Genomic DNA, 18,788 nt, shown 5'->3' on the forward strand with positions numbered 1-18,788 from the left:
CCAGCATCCATACACTACAGCTTAACTTCAAACTACACATGTGAAAATTCCCTGTCAGCAAATATTTCTGACCTTTTAGTGTTAGTTCGGATTGAAGGTGACTGCTTGTCAGAAGGATGCAGGACAGGCCTCTTTAGTAGATAAGTAGTTTACTGCTGCCATACTACTTAGACCAGGGGTCTCAAATGCTTGGCCTGCAGGCCAGTCCTAGCCAAAGCAATTGCACAGTCTGGTCCAGAACTCCCAGAGGGCTGGGAGTTTCCTGTCCATTACTGGTCCCCAAGCCCCACCCCTTCCTGCCCTTGCCTTAACCTCTCCCCCCATGGCACCCCATCCCCCAAGCACATGGCTTTGGGGATCACTGGGAGGGCTTGGCACTGTGTAGCAGCAGTAGTCACACCCCCACATTCCCCACAGTGGCATGGGCTGCAAGAAAGTGGAGCATCTCTGCAAGCTCTGGGCTCCAGTGCACTGTGAGGAGTGTATGTGTGGGGGAGGGGCGTTTTACTGCTGTAACCATGTGTAACCAGGTCCCACCAGTGATCCCCAAAGCTGTATGTTTGCAGAATGGGGGAGAGAAGGCACAGTGATGATGCGGGGGGGGGGGGGGAGAGCGGGGTTGGGAGATAACAAACAGGCCAGCTGGGAGTTCCAGGCCAGATTGCACAATCACTCTGGTTGAACTGGCCCCCAGGCTGGGTGTTTGAGCTTCAGGTTAGATTTGATTTTATTCAGAGGTAAACTCTGGGATGGCAGAAGACAATGACTTCAGCTAAGTGTGTTAGCTCCTACAGAGAAAAACTCATGTGGCCAAAGTAAAATGGTGGTCACTTTTCAAATGCCAGCTATCATATGGAAATTGTGGTTTACAAATGATCTTGATAAAGCCATCGTTCTCAAAAGGGACAAGTAGGGCCCATGAGAAAAACATTTAGGCTGTGTCTACATTGGCACCCTTTTCCGTAATGAGACACTTCAGAACTGCAAATACCGCGGGGGATTTAAATATCCCCCGCGGCATTTGCATGAACATGGCTGCCGCTATTTTCTGGCTCGGGGTTTTGCCGGAGAAAAGCACCAGTCTAGACGGGATCTTGTGGAAAATAAACCCTTTTCCGGAAGATCCCTTATTTCAGTAGAATAAGGGATCTTCTGGAAAAGGGTTTATTTTCCGCAAGTTCCCGTCTAGACTGGCGCTTTTCTCCGGCAAAACCCCGAGCCGGAAAAAAGCGGCAGCCATGTTCATGCAAATGCCGCGGGGGATATTTAAATCCCCCGCAGCATTTGCAATTCCGAAGTGTCTCATTAGCATCCCTTTTACGGAAAAGGGTGCCAATGTAGACACAGCCTTACAGTTATGGGCCTTGAATAGTTCATCTACTTAGCAGACTTGAGAAGGGATCAAAAACCCCAATTTAGCAGAAGAAATGTCCATTATGTCAACTTTTTTTCAGCTCTGTAACAAACCAGTATTGTCTGACTTTGCCAGCAATGCAACCCCCCTAGCTTTATCAAGGATGTTTTGAAGTGCACTGAAAGACAACTTGAAAGAGCTTCAAAGCATCAAGGCAGAGACTGAAATGAAGCAGCTTAGAAGCCATGTCTTTGGCCTATTGTACTGCGATTAAACAGAAGTAAATAGCAAAACTTTATTTAAGAGATTGTATCAGTAGAATAGAGCACAGTCAGGATAATGGTCTCCTGCTGCTTGATATGTTCCGAGGGGAAGCCAATGAAGGCATTTATCACAAGTAGATGTTGAGACACTGATTTTATTTTCAAAATAGTAGACAGTCTGTGCCAATGTTGTGTTAAAATGATTTTATTCCTGCGATGCCACATGATTAATGATGTAGGTGTAATCATTCCGGCTGAAAGACATTGGTGTTCAGAACTATATATAATTTATCAAAGAGTTCTATTTAGATTGGCATAGAGGACAAACTTGTTTTTCAACCAATCAGAAATATATTTATTCTTACAAGTATAAGTTTAGATACTGCATTATAATTTTAGAAATGAACTGGTTTCTAAATTGGTTATTTAACAGTTTACCATAGGTAAAGCATCTTGTTTAGGAATCTGATAAACAAAGCGGGGAGCGGAGGGGAATTAACAACACCATAGTTGGTTGGCAAAACTCAAAACAGATGCCATATTGTGCCAATCCCGACTCAAATCTGATAACAAATTGCAGTCTAGCAGTTGTCCAGATCTGCTTCCTATTTTATCCCAATTCTGAGCTTTTGTGGAAGAAAGAGGAAAAGAAAAGATTCTGGAGTTAGCCCATTTCTGTTTAATGTATTTAAAATGACATTAACTATTAGAAGTAAATTCAAATTTAAACCTTCCCCTTTCTCTTCACTTACTCATTTTGCCTAACATGGTAGTAGAGGACTGAGGGCTTGAGGGGCTTTAGTTCTCCCCTCAAGCTGTCCTGCTAGAAGGAAGCTCAATAGCAATGTTGCTCTAGTACAGGGTTTCCCAACCTATGGGTCGAGACCCAAATATGGGTCACTATTACATTTCAAAAGGGTCGCTAAGTGTCTCCCCACGTGGCTCTTCCCTCCCTCCTCCCCCCGTTTTTGAGTTGCCCTGGGTCACCAAGTCTTCCTGAAGTGTCAAAATGGGTCCACATCTGGAAAAGGTTGGGAACTGCTGCTCTAGTACCCTGAGTAGTGGCAGAAGAGCTACAGATTAGATTTGTTGAACACAAACCTGCCTGTAACCAGTGGGTATATTCTCAGCACAGTTAATCCATGCCTTTGCTGCCACTGCCCTTCTGCTGCGGCTACGCTGCTATTTATGTTCACACTAGCTCTGTGAAAGCTAGCACTGTATGTGCATGCAAGCAGGAGAATCACACCATTAGCTCACAGCGTACGTGTAATATAAATGGCCATGCTTTTTACAGCAAGTAGTTTAGTTTTGCATTAATCTTTATTTTGAGTATTATTTATTCATATTGTGAGCTAGTAGCATAGATGTAGTCTTAGGTATGTGAAATATAGGCTGATTAAGAGGTACAGGCAGTCCCCAACTTACGCGGATCCGACTTATGTCGGATCCGCACTTACGAACAGGGCTTTCTCGCCCCTGAGCTCGCAGGCAGCGGTCCCGCCACCTCGACCTCCGGGGCAAGAAAAGCTGCTCCTGGTGCCCCTGGTCTGCTGGGGACCATCTCCAGCAGACCAGGGGCACCGGGAGCAAAGCCGCAGCAGCGGCGGGTTCCCGCGCTTCTGAGGCTTTGCTCTGGAGCGGTGCTACTGGAGCAACCCAGCAGCACCCCAGCTGCTCTGCCCCAGGCGTCCCCAAGTCAGCCGCTGCTTAAACTGACCAGCGCTGACTACAGGAAGCCCGAGGCAGAGTTGCTCTGCCCCGGGCTTCCTAGAATCAGCCGCTGATCAGTTTCAGCAGCAGCTGACTTGGGGACGCTTGGGGTTCTTAAGTGGAATCTGTATGTAAGTCAGAACTGGCGGTCAGTTTCAGCAGCGGCTGAATCTGGACGCCAGTTCCGACTTACATACAGATTCAACTTAAGAACAAACCTACAGTCCCTATCTTGTACGTAACCCGGGGACTGCCTGTACATCTTCTCTCTGGGAAGTTTTTTGACTTGTCAGTTGCCAAGCCTGTGTGTATTTTCTTTCAGCATGTCAGCAAACTCTACAACCCTAACTCTCTCTATTTCCCAGTTGAATAAAGTTAAAACAAAGAACTATTATTATATAAATCCATGTTTCACTTCAGCAGATATAGTTTATATTGGACACCAAAACATAGACTCTTAGGCTACGTTTAGACTACAAGCCTCTTTCGAAAGAGGTCTTTTCAAAAGAATATTTCGAAAAAAACTCTTTTGAAAGGGAGCATCTAGACTGCAACCACTTCTTTCAAAAAAGCGAGCTCTTTCAAAAAAGCCCTGTTTGCATTCAAGAACACCTTTTTTTCAAAAGAGCACTTTCAAAAAAAGGTGTTCTTCCTCATAAAATGAGGTTTACCGCGGTCAAAAAACCTGCTGTGTTCTTTTGATTTAATTTCTAAAGAACTCGGTGGAAGTCTAGACACAGGGGAAGTATTTTTGAAAAAAGGCCACTTTTTTCGAAAAAATTTGTAGTCTAGACACACCCTTAGACCGGCTCCCAATTTTAAGAAATTCATACAGTTTTGTCAGAAGACACCCTTATGATTGTCTAGCCTGACCTCTGGCTTATTACAGGCCACAGAATTACCATGAATTAACTCCTGCTTTCAAGTCCAATACTTGTGTTTGAACACACAGTTTATGTGTATCTTTTTGAAAAATGTGGAAGTTGTGTTAAAAATTTCCTCTGGCACACTCTGCTGCCTGGCTTTTTAGTCTGACTTTGTGTAGCTTCAACTCCCAGCGATTTGTTCTCATTGTACTTTGAAATACACCTTCTTGGTATTATAACAGCTTCAAAACAGATGCTTTATTTCAAAGAAATATATATTGTATATTTTAGTTACTATGATCAGCTCTTGAGTAGTATCAAAGCAGAGCTCGGTGTGGGTGAGAGGGCACTGGGGAAGTGTGAGCAAGCCTGCCCACAGGAGGGACAAAGGGGGCAGTTGCCCTGGGACTCAGCAATTCAAAGGGACCCAAGGATCCCTGCTGCCACTGCTACTGCGGCAGCCAGAGCCCCAGGTCCTACATGCTTTTGCCAGAGTGCTGCTCCGCATTTTCTATGTGGTGCTGGGGGAAGGGGAGAGGAGGGACAGCATCATAATCCTGGCAGCACTAAGGACTGCCTGCCCCTGCTCCTACCCCCTTCTGCCTGAATTCCCCCCCCCCCCAAAAAAAAAGGTCACAGAGCCAGGCTCCCCAATACCTTGCCAGAGGGCCAGTGGAAGTTGTCACCCCCCCTGGGTGGGGGGCAGTGAATGGGGAAAACCCCTTTTGCAGCTCCCAATCCTGAAGCATTCTGTATTGGTTCTTGGTGTAAAGCAGATTAACTCAGGGCTGTCTGGCATTATACCAGCTTTCCACTGCCCCAAATCTGGTAGGGATTTACGGGAGCACTCCTACATCCCAGTGACATCCTATTTCTTAGGTAAATTCCCCTTCACTTTCTAGCCTGAGAAATGCGATGGAGAAGGATCCTCTATGGTGGCACTATGACTATGCTACCTAAGGATTAAACTAGGAAAAGGGCGTCAGTCAGGGGACTACTCAAAGCCAGTTTTAGGATTACCTGGAAAGCAAGTAGGGCTCAGGGAAGACTTGCCTTGTATTTTAGTGGTGTGTGTGTGTGTGTGTACACATACATATACACACACATAGGAGTTACATGAAATAATGGGTTGTAGTTCCTTTAAAATACTGGATATGTACTGCAAGTATTTAAATCTTTCTGGAGCACTAATACCCAGAGATTTGAGAGCTAGAAACAGCTGCACAAGTCTCTTGGCTACACAGAGCAGTGGGCACTCTGCACTGGTAAAACCACCTTGCATCATTCCCAGCAGCACTACCCCTAGAGGGCAGTTTATTGTGGAGTTGTGAAGTCAGAACATCAGCTGACCAGCAGTGAGACACGTGCATGTTCCTGTGCATGTTGCTTTTGTCATTCTACTTCTGGGAGCAAATGAGTCAAAAATAAGTGAAGGGGAGGTCAAACCTGAGGTGAATTCATGCTTTTTAAACAGGTCTTGCAGCACAGTGAAAGCAAGCGAAGCTTAAAAAGGTCAGTCTAGCAATGGCAACAGCACTTAAAGGAGAATAGGATCAGGAGGATTCCACTCTCTGAATTTCCATCGCATAAATATACACCACAGAATCGTTAGCTTTGAATTAAGGTTGCTGGACTGCATATGGCACCGATTCAACTGTAATAATCAAAGAAATAAGCAATTCAGTCTCTCAACGCCCCGGTTAAACTCCACTCGGGAGGTGCTGCTCTGAAGCACAGCTACTTCTCAACCGTAACGCCACATTCATCCTGAACAGCTGTCAAGCAGGCATTCTTGAACTCTCGCCATGTTTACTGGCTATTTGTTTATGGGTTTTGGTAATTAAGATAGGATGGGTAGGATTTGCATAAAAGACTTTACAAGTAGTACTGCACAAAGGCATATGAGGTTGTAGATAGCAAATGTCTGGGTGCACGTTGTGATGTTTTCTGTAATGTTTCAGAAACATTATTGATGATCTGTGTCTTAGTTATTGTTCAGAATTGGATATGTTGGAAGTTACAGAGTTTTAATTCTATCTGTGTGGTGGGAGTGGGGCTGAATGAGAGATTAGGGGCCATTTACAACAATGAATAGGTGAGGTTCTGTGGTCTGCAGTATTCAGGAGATCTGTGTAGATGATCATCATAGTTGCTTCTGACCTTAAAGTCTATGAGTCAAAAGCTAAGTCTGGCAGCCTTAACAGAAGTAGCTGCCAAGATGGAGTTGGAGAAATGTCAGAAAAGGTCCATAGTCATGTCTGAGATCTTACATGAATGCATACATGGATGAAATTGGTAGTTTGTGAGGACTGCAGATGTTTAGCTAGAAGGACCCAAACAAATGTGTGAAAACTCTAATTTATTTAAAAAATGAATGGGGGGCATTTTAAATGTTCCCTCTGCAAAAGTTTGTGAATATTTATCGAAAAACATCACCTGGAAAATGTTGTTGTTCTCTAAGGGAATAGAGTGCTTAGTTTGGAGTCAAAATGCAATAATGGCAGCATGAAGCACAGGAATTTCACTTCCTCAGATCAAATTGTGGAAGAAAATTGTCAAAACCATATATACCAAAGGATACAATTAAAAAAAAAGTGAACACATATGACAAGGACATATCACATTTCAGAACAGAAAGGGGATGGGGGAGGGGGAAGGTAAATGTCTGTGAGCTAATGATATTAGAGGTGATAATTGGGGAAGCTATCTTTGTAATGGGTAAGATAATTAATGTCCTTGTTTAAACTTAGGCGTAAAGTGTCGAATTTAAGCATGAATGACAGTTCAGAGGATTCTCTTTCAAGTGTGGTCTTAAAAGGTCTTTGAAGCAGGATGCAGGTAATCAAGTCGTTGAGACAATGTCCTTTCTGGTTGAAATGGCAAGAAACTGTTTTTTCTTTGTGATCCTGTCTAATATCTGTTTTGTGAGCATTGATTCTTTGGCGAAGTGTCTGAGACGTTTGTCCAATGTACATAGCAGACGGACACTTTTGGCACATGAAAGCATAAATTATATTTCTGGATGCGCAGGAATATGTGTTCTTGATCTTATAACTCACTTGGTTAGGTCCAATAATGGAATCAGCAGAGTGAATATGTGGACAAAGCTGGTAACGGGGTTTGTTGCAAGGGAAGGTACCAGGGTTGGTATTAGTGTGGTATGTCCTGTGGTTGTTGGTAAGAATCATCTTGAGGTTAGGTGGTTGTCTATAGGAGACTATTGGTCTGTGGAGCTGCAACTTCCTCCTTCCACCACCTCAGTAATGGTGCGCTTTGCTGATTCCTTTTGTTTTGATCTGTGATGCTGCCTTTTACAGAGAATGGTATTCATGTCTGTTGTTGGAGGGTCCATCCATCTGCATTTGTAAGAACAGTTATTACTTCCTTTTGAGATAAAATAAATGAATGGCATGAGAGATGTCAGGTTGTTTTTAATGCCACTAACTTTCAACCCGCCTGCCATCAATTCTGCTGAAACTCATTGCCATGTACCACTAGTGATCACTGGAAAATAGAAAGTATTACAGCTTTCAAACATACAGGTAGAACTTGTAATTTTTAGCCTGATCCCTGAAGGACTGTCACATACAGTGTGTCAATGATGTGACTCAATGAAATAATGTACAGATATAACTAGCAATTACCTGTAACTCCTTTTGGAGATCACAGGAAAGTTTTTTTTTCCTTCCTCAGAAGTGCTAATTCAATCTGTGGCTCCAAAACATCAACACCTTAGAGATTAACCCAGACTTTTATCAAAATAGGGAATCAAGATGGGTAAAAGCAAAAACATTTGGGCATGTGTGTTTAAAAGGCGAGCTTACATATGTCTCATATTTTGTGGTTTGTAGGAGTCTTCTGATACAAAAAGAAAGAACTTGAACTAGATATACCTAGCTATATTTTAATTTTTTAAATCATTTTTTCCATTCTGTATTTAACAAATACCTCCAGTGATCAAATCAAAAACAATGAGTAATCCTGCGGTGCCTTAAAAAGACTACCAAATTGATTAGGGCATAAACTTTTATGGTCTAATAAATTTGTTAGTCTTTAATGTGCCACTGGACTCTTCATTGTTTTTGCTGAAACAGACTAACATGGCTACTCTTCTGAAACTAATGATCAGAAACAATTATCTCAAACTATTTTTAAAGACATCACATGCCAGTACTCTATATAGAAAATGTTTTATCATCATTAGAACTATTACTTAACATTGAGAAGTAGATTAATAATGGTTGGAAATGTATATGCCTATTTAATAGGGTTGCCAGATGGTTTCAACAAAAATACAGCACACATTTGACATTACCTCACACTCTACATTACATCTTATTTAGAAAATACCGGACATTTATATTTTTTCAATTTGTTTCCCAAACAGAAAGCTCAAATACTGGACTGTCTGGTTCAAAACCGGACACCTAGCAACCCTAGTCTATTAAGATTGGAAGCCAAATCTCATATTTAGTTATCCTTTCAATAGACTCCAGAGTTCATGGGACTGTTCCTTGTTTTCTCACGCTCTTTTCTTTTAAATTTAAAGTTCTGAAAAGCCTTTTCTCTATTACTGTCTTGCCATTTCTGCCTTTCAAAGGTGGCAGTTAATAAGATGGAGAACTAAATACTTTCTTAGTCACTTTCCCTTGCATAAAGATTTTGCTCTAATGAAAATTATTTACAATTGATAAAAAATGCCTTTTCAATTTCCCATTTTGGCATTAATAACCCAAACAGAGAACCATTGAAGTCATCATCAAACTCTCATAGATTTTCAAAAATAACAAATCAGACCTTATGTCATTGGGCTACTTTGTTGCCAATCTTAAAGATGAGACAATCACTGAATTGGATATGGATGCCAAGCTATTATTGCTCAATTCTAGAGGTTGCATATGTTATTTCAGTCTGTGCTGATCATGGGAATATAGGATTTGGCGTAGTAAATCAAACTGGTTTTAGGTTGTAATTGGTGCACAGATTGTCTTTTATGTATTTGTACACAACCCAGCAAAATAAGTGTTCAGCCATATATTACACACTTAGTCAATTGTTCAGCGCTGCAAGTTGGTTCAGAGCCAGGTTGTAAGCAGCCTGTGTTCCTAGGTCACTTATCAAGTTGTGGTCAGAAGCTAAGTAACAGAGTTTCGGTCTGACCTCGCCAGGTCAAGTCAGGTGCAGAGTTACACACAGGAGACAAGTATCTGAGTCAGGGCTAAACTGGGATTAGGAGCCAGAGTCTGAGGTTCACAGCAAGGCAAGATCTGGAGGGAAAGTGTAACCCACACACCTTCTGGGTTTTGGTGTAATGTCCCATCTAATAGCACTGAGACCACAAACAGAGAGAACAATGAGTCTGCTCCACAGCCTTAGCTGAGAACCAGCTGGCTTTTAGCTCATGCTATAGAGTAGAGGCTCATGCACTAAAGTCCAGACGTCCCAGGTTTGATTCCACCTGTCTGCGTTACAAAAGTAAGCAGCCTGTCTGCATTATTGCTCACAGTTTTTCCTGGTGGCTTTCCCATTTATATACCAGCACGAGTCAATCATTTGACTGTGAGAAAGACACCATTCAGCAGGGCTGATGAGAAAAGGGTTGGGGCCTCAGGTGGAAGGGGTGCGACTGAAAGCTAGCCTTCCTCAGCAAGCCCTTCAGAGCCAACAGGGGCTCCAATGGTGATTTAAAAGGCCCGGCACTCCAGCCACTGCCAAAGTAGTGGCCACAGCAGCCAGGGGCCTAAACTTCCAGCAAGCTGCTGATTAACTTTGTTCCCCCATCAGCAGCCCTGTCACTCAGGCCCTGCTGGATAATACTTCCTACAGTGTCTGGATCTAGGGGTCATAGTGGATTACAAGTTGAATATGAGTCAACAGTGTGATGCTGTTGCAAAAAAAGCAAATATGATTCTAGGTTGTAGCAACAGGTATGTTGTAAGCAAAACTCATGAAGTCATTCTGCCACTCTACTCTGCACTAGTTAGGCCTCAGCTGGAGTACTGTGTCCAGTTCTGGGCGCCACATTTCAAGAAAGATGTGGAGAAATTGGAAAGGGTACAGAGAAGAGCGACAAGAATGATTAAAGGTCTAGAGAACATGACCTATGAAGCCAGGCTTCATGAACTGGGCTTGTTTAGTTTGGAAAAAAGAAGATTAAGGGGGGCATGATAGCGGTTTTCAAATATCTAAAAGGGTGTCACAAGGAGGAAGGAGAAAATTTGTTCCTCTTGGTTTCTGAGGACAGGACAAGGAGTAATGGGCTTAAAGTGCAGCAAGGGAGGTTTAGATTGGACATTAGGAAAAAATTCCTAACTGTCAGGGTGGTCAAATATTGGAATAAATTGCCAAGGGAGGTGGTGGAATCTCCCCCTCTGGAGATATTTAAGAACAGGTTAGATAGACATCTGTCAGGGATGGTGTAGACAGAGCTTGGTCCTGCCTTGAGGGCAGGGGGCTGGACTCAATAACCTCTCGAGGTCCCTTCCAGTCCTATGATTCTATGATTCATGGGGTCTCAAACATTGCCTGAGCTTCAGGCGGCAATTTTTTTTCTGCCCCCGTGCAAATGTCAGGAAAGGTTAGTTGCCCGTATACCACCATAGCATTTTGGATGGGACCACATTCAGGATCATGCTTCTATTTTTAGTACACTAGCTAAGTCAGAGTTAGTGTGCATATACCTACTCAAGCTGGGAATTACATCTCTAGTCCCAGGTGCTGACTTTTATTTTTCCCAGTGGCTGCTCCACCCCATTGTGCACAGGGGCCCTGCCCCCACTCTGCCTTTTCCCCCAAGGTCCTGCCTTTGCTCCACCTGTTTCTTTCCCTCCCTAAGGCCCTGCCCTGGATCCACCTCTCAGGCCCACTCTACCCCCAGACCCGAAGGTTTCACCCTCATGCCACCTCTCCCAGTCCCTCTCCAACCCATGCTGCTTGCTGGTCTCCATCCTCACCTGAGCACTTCCAGCCAGCTGCTAATTAACTGATCACTGGCCCCACCAAACAGCTGTGGCTGGAGAGTGCTGAGCACCCTTGTTTCTTTCAATGGGTTTTTGAGCCCCAGAGCACTGTCAGTGCCCATGCTCCAATTCCAAGTATTGGCATAACCTGTGTCTGAGAACACTTCTAAAAATCCAGATGCAGCATTCCACTCTTTGGGTATCTTTGATCTGAGCTGCACAAAACTAAGCACTGAATTTGTATAGAGGCAAAGTTCATGTAAAGAGAAGCAAAAACCACCATCTCCAACCTACAACTAGAGCTTAATTTTACAATGTAGCATTCAGTGGAAGATTTCGGTCTCCAGGGCTGCCAATCCTGCACCTTTCAAGGACAGCCATGCACTTAAAGGAAGAAAAGAGGCTTAAAAGATAAATGCAAATAATCTTTATTGGACGGTTCATTCCTTAGCTCTTGCCATTGTTACTATCCTCATTAAGGAAGGAATAGCCTTTCAGTAGTAGTGGACAGGAATTTAAGTTCATGACCTGCTTAATGAGTGAAGCATGTTAAAAGTGAGAAGGAATTATGTTAAATACAAACAGACCATGTCCACACTAGCACATTTTTTGTAAAATGTCTTTTTTACCATTCCTCTACCACCCGTGCAACACCTCTATAAGTGGTAGCAACAGCAGGAACAGCTAGGATTTTAAACACCATGTCACATAGACCTGCTCTGCTCTACAAAATTTAATGACATATAATGGTTAAAGCAGTGGTCCCCAATGCAGTGCCCGTGGGCGCCATGGCACCTGCTGGGCCACTTCTGTGCGCCCACCGAGTTATCAGGGCTGGTCCCGCCCCTGGGCATGCGGTGCAAGGGTTGTGCCAGCTCCGGGCGTGCGGCGTATGGGCATCCCCACTCCTGCGTGCGTGGCTCAGGAGCGGCGCCGGCCCTGGGTGCGTGGTGCATGGGCACTGCCGGTTCTTGGGTATGTGGCACAGGGGCAGTGCTGGCCCTGGGCACACAGCGCATGGGTGGTGGTGGCTCTGCCCTCGGGTGCACGGCACATAGGCTGTTCCGGCCCCAGGCATGCGGTGCATAGGCACTGCCAGTTCCTGGGCACACTGCAGAGGGGTGGCGCCAGCCCTGGGCATGCAGCACATGGGAGGTGGCGGCCCTGTCCCCGCGCACGCAGCACATGGGCTGGTCTGGCCCCGGGCGCGTGGCATATGGGCGACCCCACCCCTAGGCGTGTGGCACAGGAGCAATGGCGGCCCCGGGCGTGTGGCGTATGGGTGGTGCCGGCACCGGGCACACGGCATATGGGTGGCCCCGCCCCCGAGCGCATGTGTGGCCCCGCCCCCAGGCTCCCAACAGCCCCAAAAGGTTGGGAACCACTGGGTTAAAGAGTCTACCTTGGCATCCTAACTAGTGTTACCATCAGTGGTTGTGAAATAATAGGAAATTTTTAAAAAAATGCTAATGTACATAGCACAGATGTTTTGGGGGGAAATTGAAAGTGCTGTATCATGTGGTTCAAAAAGCATCATGCATCTAATGATCAGTCCTGCTGGTTGCTGCTTTTTAATATTCCCTTACGTTTTCTTCTGTCAAAGATGTTGACTGCAGTAGAGCTGTGCACAGCATATTGATACATTTGATTCACTGTGAATTAGAATTCTGATTATATACTATATCCCCCACATGCAAGATAAGTTTAACAATGTAAAAATGGTCAAATTCAACCGTCTGGCCAAAATCATGAGTTTCAGTTAGTTATTCACTATCAGAAGTTACTTATGTCCCCTATTTTTCACTGCACTAATAACTTTTGGTCATGAAAAAAGTCTTTCATTAAAAACTTAAGGTGACAATGAACAATATTTCAATGAAAAATGTTTGTCTCCTAAATTTAGCTTTCACACATCTCTGCAATGAAGTACATAGTGTTATTTAAAGGTAGTTGTTGGTGGAATAATATCACGCATTTCATAGTGATATTATTCATAGCATATTTTAGTTTTTGATAATGAGTTTCTCCAATATTAAATATGTCACAGCTAGCCATGATGGTTTTTGAACTCCTAGATGAGCATAAGATTCATACTGAGAATCCTTGTTTATTAACTACTTCTGGGCTGCCTAAAATAGCAGGTTTCTGAGGCTAACATTTTCATAGTGTTGCCCCCTACAACTGGTACGCTTATTGAAGCACCACTGGAAGATTCAGACTTAAAAGACTGCTGCAGCAGAGTTTAGCAGTGAGGCAGTTAAATAGTGTGACAGATGTTATGAGCTATAAATTGTGCTCAGTTAAAACATACTTTTTATGTTCCAGAATGCCTGGTGTGTACTGCAATAAGGCTATTCCTTTTTATGTCACAACTTATTTTGTTATGTTTGGCTCTTGAAATGTTTAAGATTTATTTTTTCTAATAGTCTGTTCATTCTCTCTGCACAAAAGCCACAGTTTGTTCAATGTGATAGCAACCAGTTTTAGAGAATTTCTTTTTCAAAGTTTGAGTGCAACCAACATTGATTATTAGACTTGTCAGCAATATTCAAACCTAGTTGCATACATAGCATTGAACAATATCTATAGTATCAGTCTACCTGACGCAATATCCTTTTCAAGTAAGTGCAAGTATTTTGTTGCTGCTCTACTGAGCAGTAACATCCAAGAAAATGAGCCTTGGATCAATTTTATGCTTTGAAGTAATCTCTGGGAACTTCTGAATGACTGCTCAGTATGTTGCTCACCATTTGTAATGAGGCTAAGGAACATGTTATCTATTTAGTTGCTGTATAATGTTTCTCACCAGTAACACTTGGCAAACATTATGTTTCAAGTTGGTCATAAAGATTTCAGCAGTTATTGCAGACCTGGGAGGCTTCATTTATAATTCCTGTGGAGCAACGCTCTTATATGCTGTCCCTCTTCACATGTTCAGCTCTTTATAGCTAATCAACTCATCTTCCAAAGTTTGAGAAGCAGTCTTAAAGCATTTTACTCCATTTGTGTGTGTGTGGCCTCAGACAGCATAGCAATGCAGAAAGAAAAGCAGTGTGTAATTTAACTATTGAAGAATCCAAATTGGAATTTAACTGCCTGGCTTACTTAAATTCCTGAGAACCCACCCACACATGCAGGCTTAAATCAAGCTCCAAACTAGCTCAGCTAGTTGAGCTAGACCCCATGGTGTGCAATTTTTATGCAAGTTAGGGTTTGATTGATGTTTTTCTCCTTCTAACTTTTAAATCATTCAGCCAATATATTCTGACATCAGTTTCTCCATGGTACAGTGAGACATTATGCCTCTGTGCTGCACAACATCAGTGTTCCACATCATAATTTACTGTAATAACAAATGTGCATAAGCTAGAAATAGGCCCACTGCAAATGAAGACAATAAATATTTTATATGTGTACACTACTTTTCATTGAGAAGGATCCCAAAGAAATTTCCAAATTACACATACCCTCAAACACTCTCAGATAAGCAGCTGTCTCTAGGGTGAAGATGGTAGTCAGCTAGCATATAGCATGCTTTAGTTGACTGGGAACTGCTGCAACATACCTCTCCCTTACTAGGTGACCTTTCAAGTCTGTGTAAAATGGCCAAAACTTGCTTATTATTATATTTTAATAAAATACATCTAAAAGTAAATACAGTGGTACCATTTTGAATGGGTGAAACAGCTTTACACATATATGAACTTGTGATTGTAGGTATTTCCGAACTTGAGGATTTTACCACTAAGCCATCATTATCTGCCTGCATAAGCAGCAACAAATACAATACCTTAACAAAAGCTTAAACTATTAATAAAAATCTCAGAGGAGTAGCTGTGTTAGTCTGTAACTGTAAAAATGAGCAGTCCTGTGGCACCTTTGAGACTAACATATTTATTAGGTCATGACCTTTTGGAGGAAAACCCACACACGGGCAGGAGGGTAAGTAAACAGATTCTAAGCTGTGTATGTGGTTACAAATAAACATAGCAATAAAACTCAATAGAACAACAGAAGTCAGCAAGCTAAAGGGTCATAGGTAGAGGCCCTTACTGAAGTTATTCTTACATGCTTCGTTTAGGTACATGTACCTTGCTAAATTGGGACTATAGTGATAGACTTGTAAATATTGCAGGTGTTTGTTATGGTTATGAACACATGTATGAGTTCAGATCCAACTCACACAAAGATGTAATTCACTCATATGAAACTGCTAACAAACAGCAATCAGCAGTCACAGAGTAGATGAAGCATGGCATAGTGTGGTTGCCATAAAAAAATTACCATTACCAGCAGTTTCGCTCTCCCTTGTTATCTGAGATGCTGAGGATTTTCTCTATACTTACAATTGAAAGCATATCTGTGTCACTGTGTGATAACTGTGAATGAAGGTTAACATTTTAATGACGATGATTGAAAATAGTTTTTGATAGCTATTGATTTTAGCAAAAACTCTTTGAATATTTTGGTGGGAAGATACATTAAATGACCATTTGCCTTTGGTCATTTCAGATCTACTGAAGACATGATTCCCATAATGATATAGCTAAATTAAATACTTCTTAGGTTATTTTTAATTTCATCTATCAACATAGCTAACATGACACTATTATCCCATTTAAATCTCTGGTTGGACCCTGGCATAGATTAAAATACTGATGAACTGATCCAGCATGATGCTGCTTCATTTTACATTGTGAAAAACATAAATACCAACTTATGTAAACATGATCTGTGAGATTTAGTGTAAGTTCAGTGATAGCACACTCATTAATGGCTGCATCTAGACAGGCAAGATTTTCTGCAAAAGCAGTTGCTTTTGCGGAAAAACTTGCCAGCTGTCTACACTGGCCGCTTGAATTTGCGCAAGAACACTGACGCTCTAATGTAAGATTGTCAGTGTTCTTGTGCAAATACTATGGTGCTCCCGCTCTGGAAAAAGCCCTCTTGTGCAAATGCTTTTGCGCAAGAGGGCCAGTGTAGACAGCTAAAAACTGTTTTGCTCAAAAAAGCCCCTATGGCCAAAATGGTGATCGGGGCTTTCTTGCACAAAACCACATTTAGATTGTCACGGACGCTTTTCCGCAAAAAGTGCGTCCGTGCCAATCTAGACGCTCTTTTCCGCAAATGCTTTTAATGGAAAAACTTTTCAGTTAAAAGCATTTGTGGAAAATCATGCCAGTCTAGATGTAGCCATTAGGTTTAATATGTTAGCACATCAAAGGGAGAAAAACAGATAGCCATTAAATGATTACTAATGGATAACGATGCTAATGAGGTGTTAGAAAAATTTTTAGAAAGACACTTTTTTCTATCCTTTTTTATTTCCATAGTCAACATTGCAGATGGCTGGTTTGTATGACAATGGATTCTTACAATATGCAAAACTAGAACAACATGTCACTTTTGAATTATACTTTGCAAATAGAGAAATGTTTGTTTCTTATGTCTAGCATGGAGGGAAGCTATGGTGTCATACAAAAAAAAATTCCAGAAAGTCTTCTTTGATAGACTACTAGAACGGTTTCACCAGGAATTAAAGATATATGTTACTTACAATGGCTTTGTAATGGATGACAAACCTCTACTGGTACCTGGAGATAAGAAACAGCTGTTTTCAGCTTTTGGATTTGTGCCAGAAATGAGATGATTATTCTCAGAGCACAGCTGTAAAAGGTACCACATATTTTGTCAACTGAAATGTATGCAAGACTAGAATCATCCAGGACAGCAAAAACCTGTATTACAGACAGCCTCACAACAATCTCTTGAAAGAACACTAAATCCAATTATGCAGAACATCACAGAATTGTTTATTTCTAAAGCATTTAGTTCCACTGAAAGCAGACTATTTGTGTTTGGTTTTTTAAAAGGATCAAGAACATTTTTGTGTATACAATTCTGGAATAATTAGTTTTGCCTGGAAAGCTGTTACCAAGACAAATTCGGGAGTGAAGGAAGAATACACCTTCCAAAATAATTGCAGGAACCCATCCTATCCCATAGATATACAATACATAAATAATATTTCCTTTGATTTTTAAGATAGGAAGTATAGATGTAATATTCTCACTATGGAAACTTCTACATTACAAAATAAGGTTGAAGCTAACATGTTTGATTTCTGGGCACCCAAATGAGAAGGCGAAGGTCCGTGTCCTCACTAGGCAAGAATCAAATGTTTTCTGAAGTAGCACTTCTGCATTATGGAGCCTGCCATTGACTCAGAGAGCGGTACACCGTGGGTAACTTCACAGTCTGGTATATGCTTCCTGTGTCTGCTGGGTCCAAAACTTGGCAGAGGGATGTTGGGGGGCTCATGATGGCAGCATACCATAAAGCACTCCTCTAGTCCCTCCCCTCCCCATGTGACACAAAGGGGAAGCAGTGTGTTTGTGTCTTTTGGTGCCCTAGTTGCCTGCGCAGACACCAGAGCAATGCGAGTATGGATCCTGGTGTGCAGGAAAGCATCATCATGCTCATGTCTGTTGTGGTGCGCTTCATGGCACTACACTTTGACAGTGTATGCATGTTGCTCCACCAGAAAGAGGATGAACACAAACCTTGGCATGGCACAGAGGCGTCGTTCAGGCAAGCCCTGGTACTCATACTAGCACAGCTGCCAGTCAATCTCCTGGCAACAGTGCAACACCAGTTCTGGGACTGAGCGACAAGCTCCGACTTGTGTGACCGCATTGTGATACAGCAATAGGATATCAGCAGTAGCTGCTGAACTTCTGAATATGCAATGCCATGTTCCTTGAAATCTGTGAATGACTTTCCCCTGCCCTAAGGCACCAGGATACCCACATGACATCTGCTCTGACCATGGAGAAGAATGTGGCAATTGCTGTATGGTAGCTTGTCACACCAGACAGCTAACGCTGGGGCGAGAATCAATTCGGAATGGGGAATTCTCTAGTCGGGGATCTTCTCATACAAGTAGCTAAAGTCATCAATAACTTTGATTACGTTTGGAATGGGTGCCATATGAAGAGAGATTAAAAAGACTGGGACTTTTCATCTTAGAAAAGAGAACACTAAGGGGGGGATGTGATGGCCATCTATAAAATCATGACAGATATGGAGAAAGTGAGTAAAGAAATGTTATTGTTCCCATAGCATAAGAAGTAGGGGTCACCAGATGAAATTATTAGGCAGAAAGTTTAAAATAAACAAAAGGAAGTTTTTCTTCACAGAGTCAACCTGTTGAACTGCTTATCAGAGGATGTAGTAAAGGCTAGGACTTTAACAGCGTTCAGAAAAGAACTAAATAAATTCATGGCAGTTAGGTCCATCAATCGCTATTAGCCAGGATGGGTAGCAATGGTGTCCCTAGCCTCTGTTTGTCAGACTGGAAATGGATGACAGGAGAGGATCATTTGATGATTCCCTTGTGACGGGGTGAGGTCATAGACGACCCTTTGGGGGTGATTTCCGGAGTACAGACAAGCCATCTACCACCCTCCTTTTTGGTCTCTGGAGCTTCTCACCACCCTGCCCTCCCTGGTCTCCTCCAGTCAAAGCACAGAGCTGAGAATCAGCCTGCCCTCTGCCCCTGTCCCCTTATTACCTGAAAAGCAATGCAGACACTGAATCTCTTCAGGGCTGAGGAAAATACAGTTTGGGGCCC

The 18,788-nt window shown here is 42.6% G+C and overlaps 1 protein-coding gene across 13 annotated transcripts in view; it reads left to right on the forward strand.

Moving 5' to 3' along the window:
- Positions 1-18,788, forward strand: part of DMD (dystrophin) — a 2,135,104-nt gene that overhangs the window by 1,904,520 nt on the left and 211,796 nt on the right. The gene's annotated exons all lie outside the window — the stretch shown is intronic.

The sequence above is a fragment of the Pelodiscus sinensis genome, chromosome 1 (genome assembly GCF_052426305.1).
Source record: "Pelodiscus sinensis isolate ZL-2025 chromosome 1, ASM5242630v1, whole genome shotgun sequence".
NCBI lineage: Eukaryota > Metazoa > Chordata > Testudines > Trionychidae > Pelodiscus > Pelodiscus sinensis.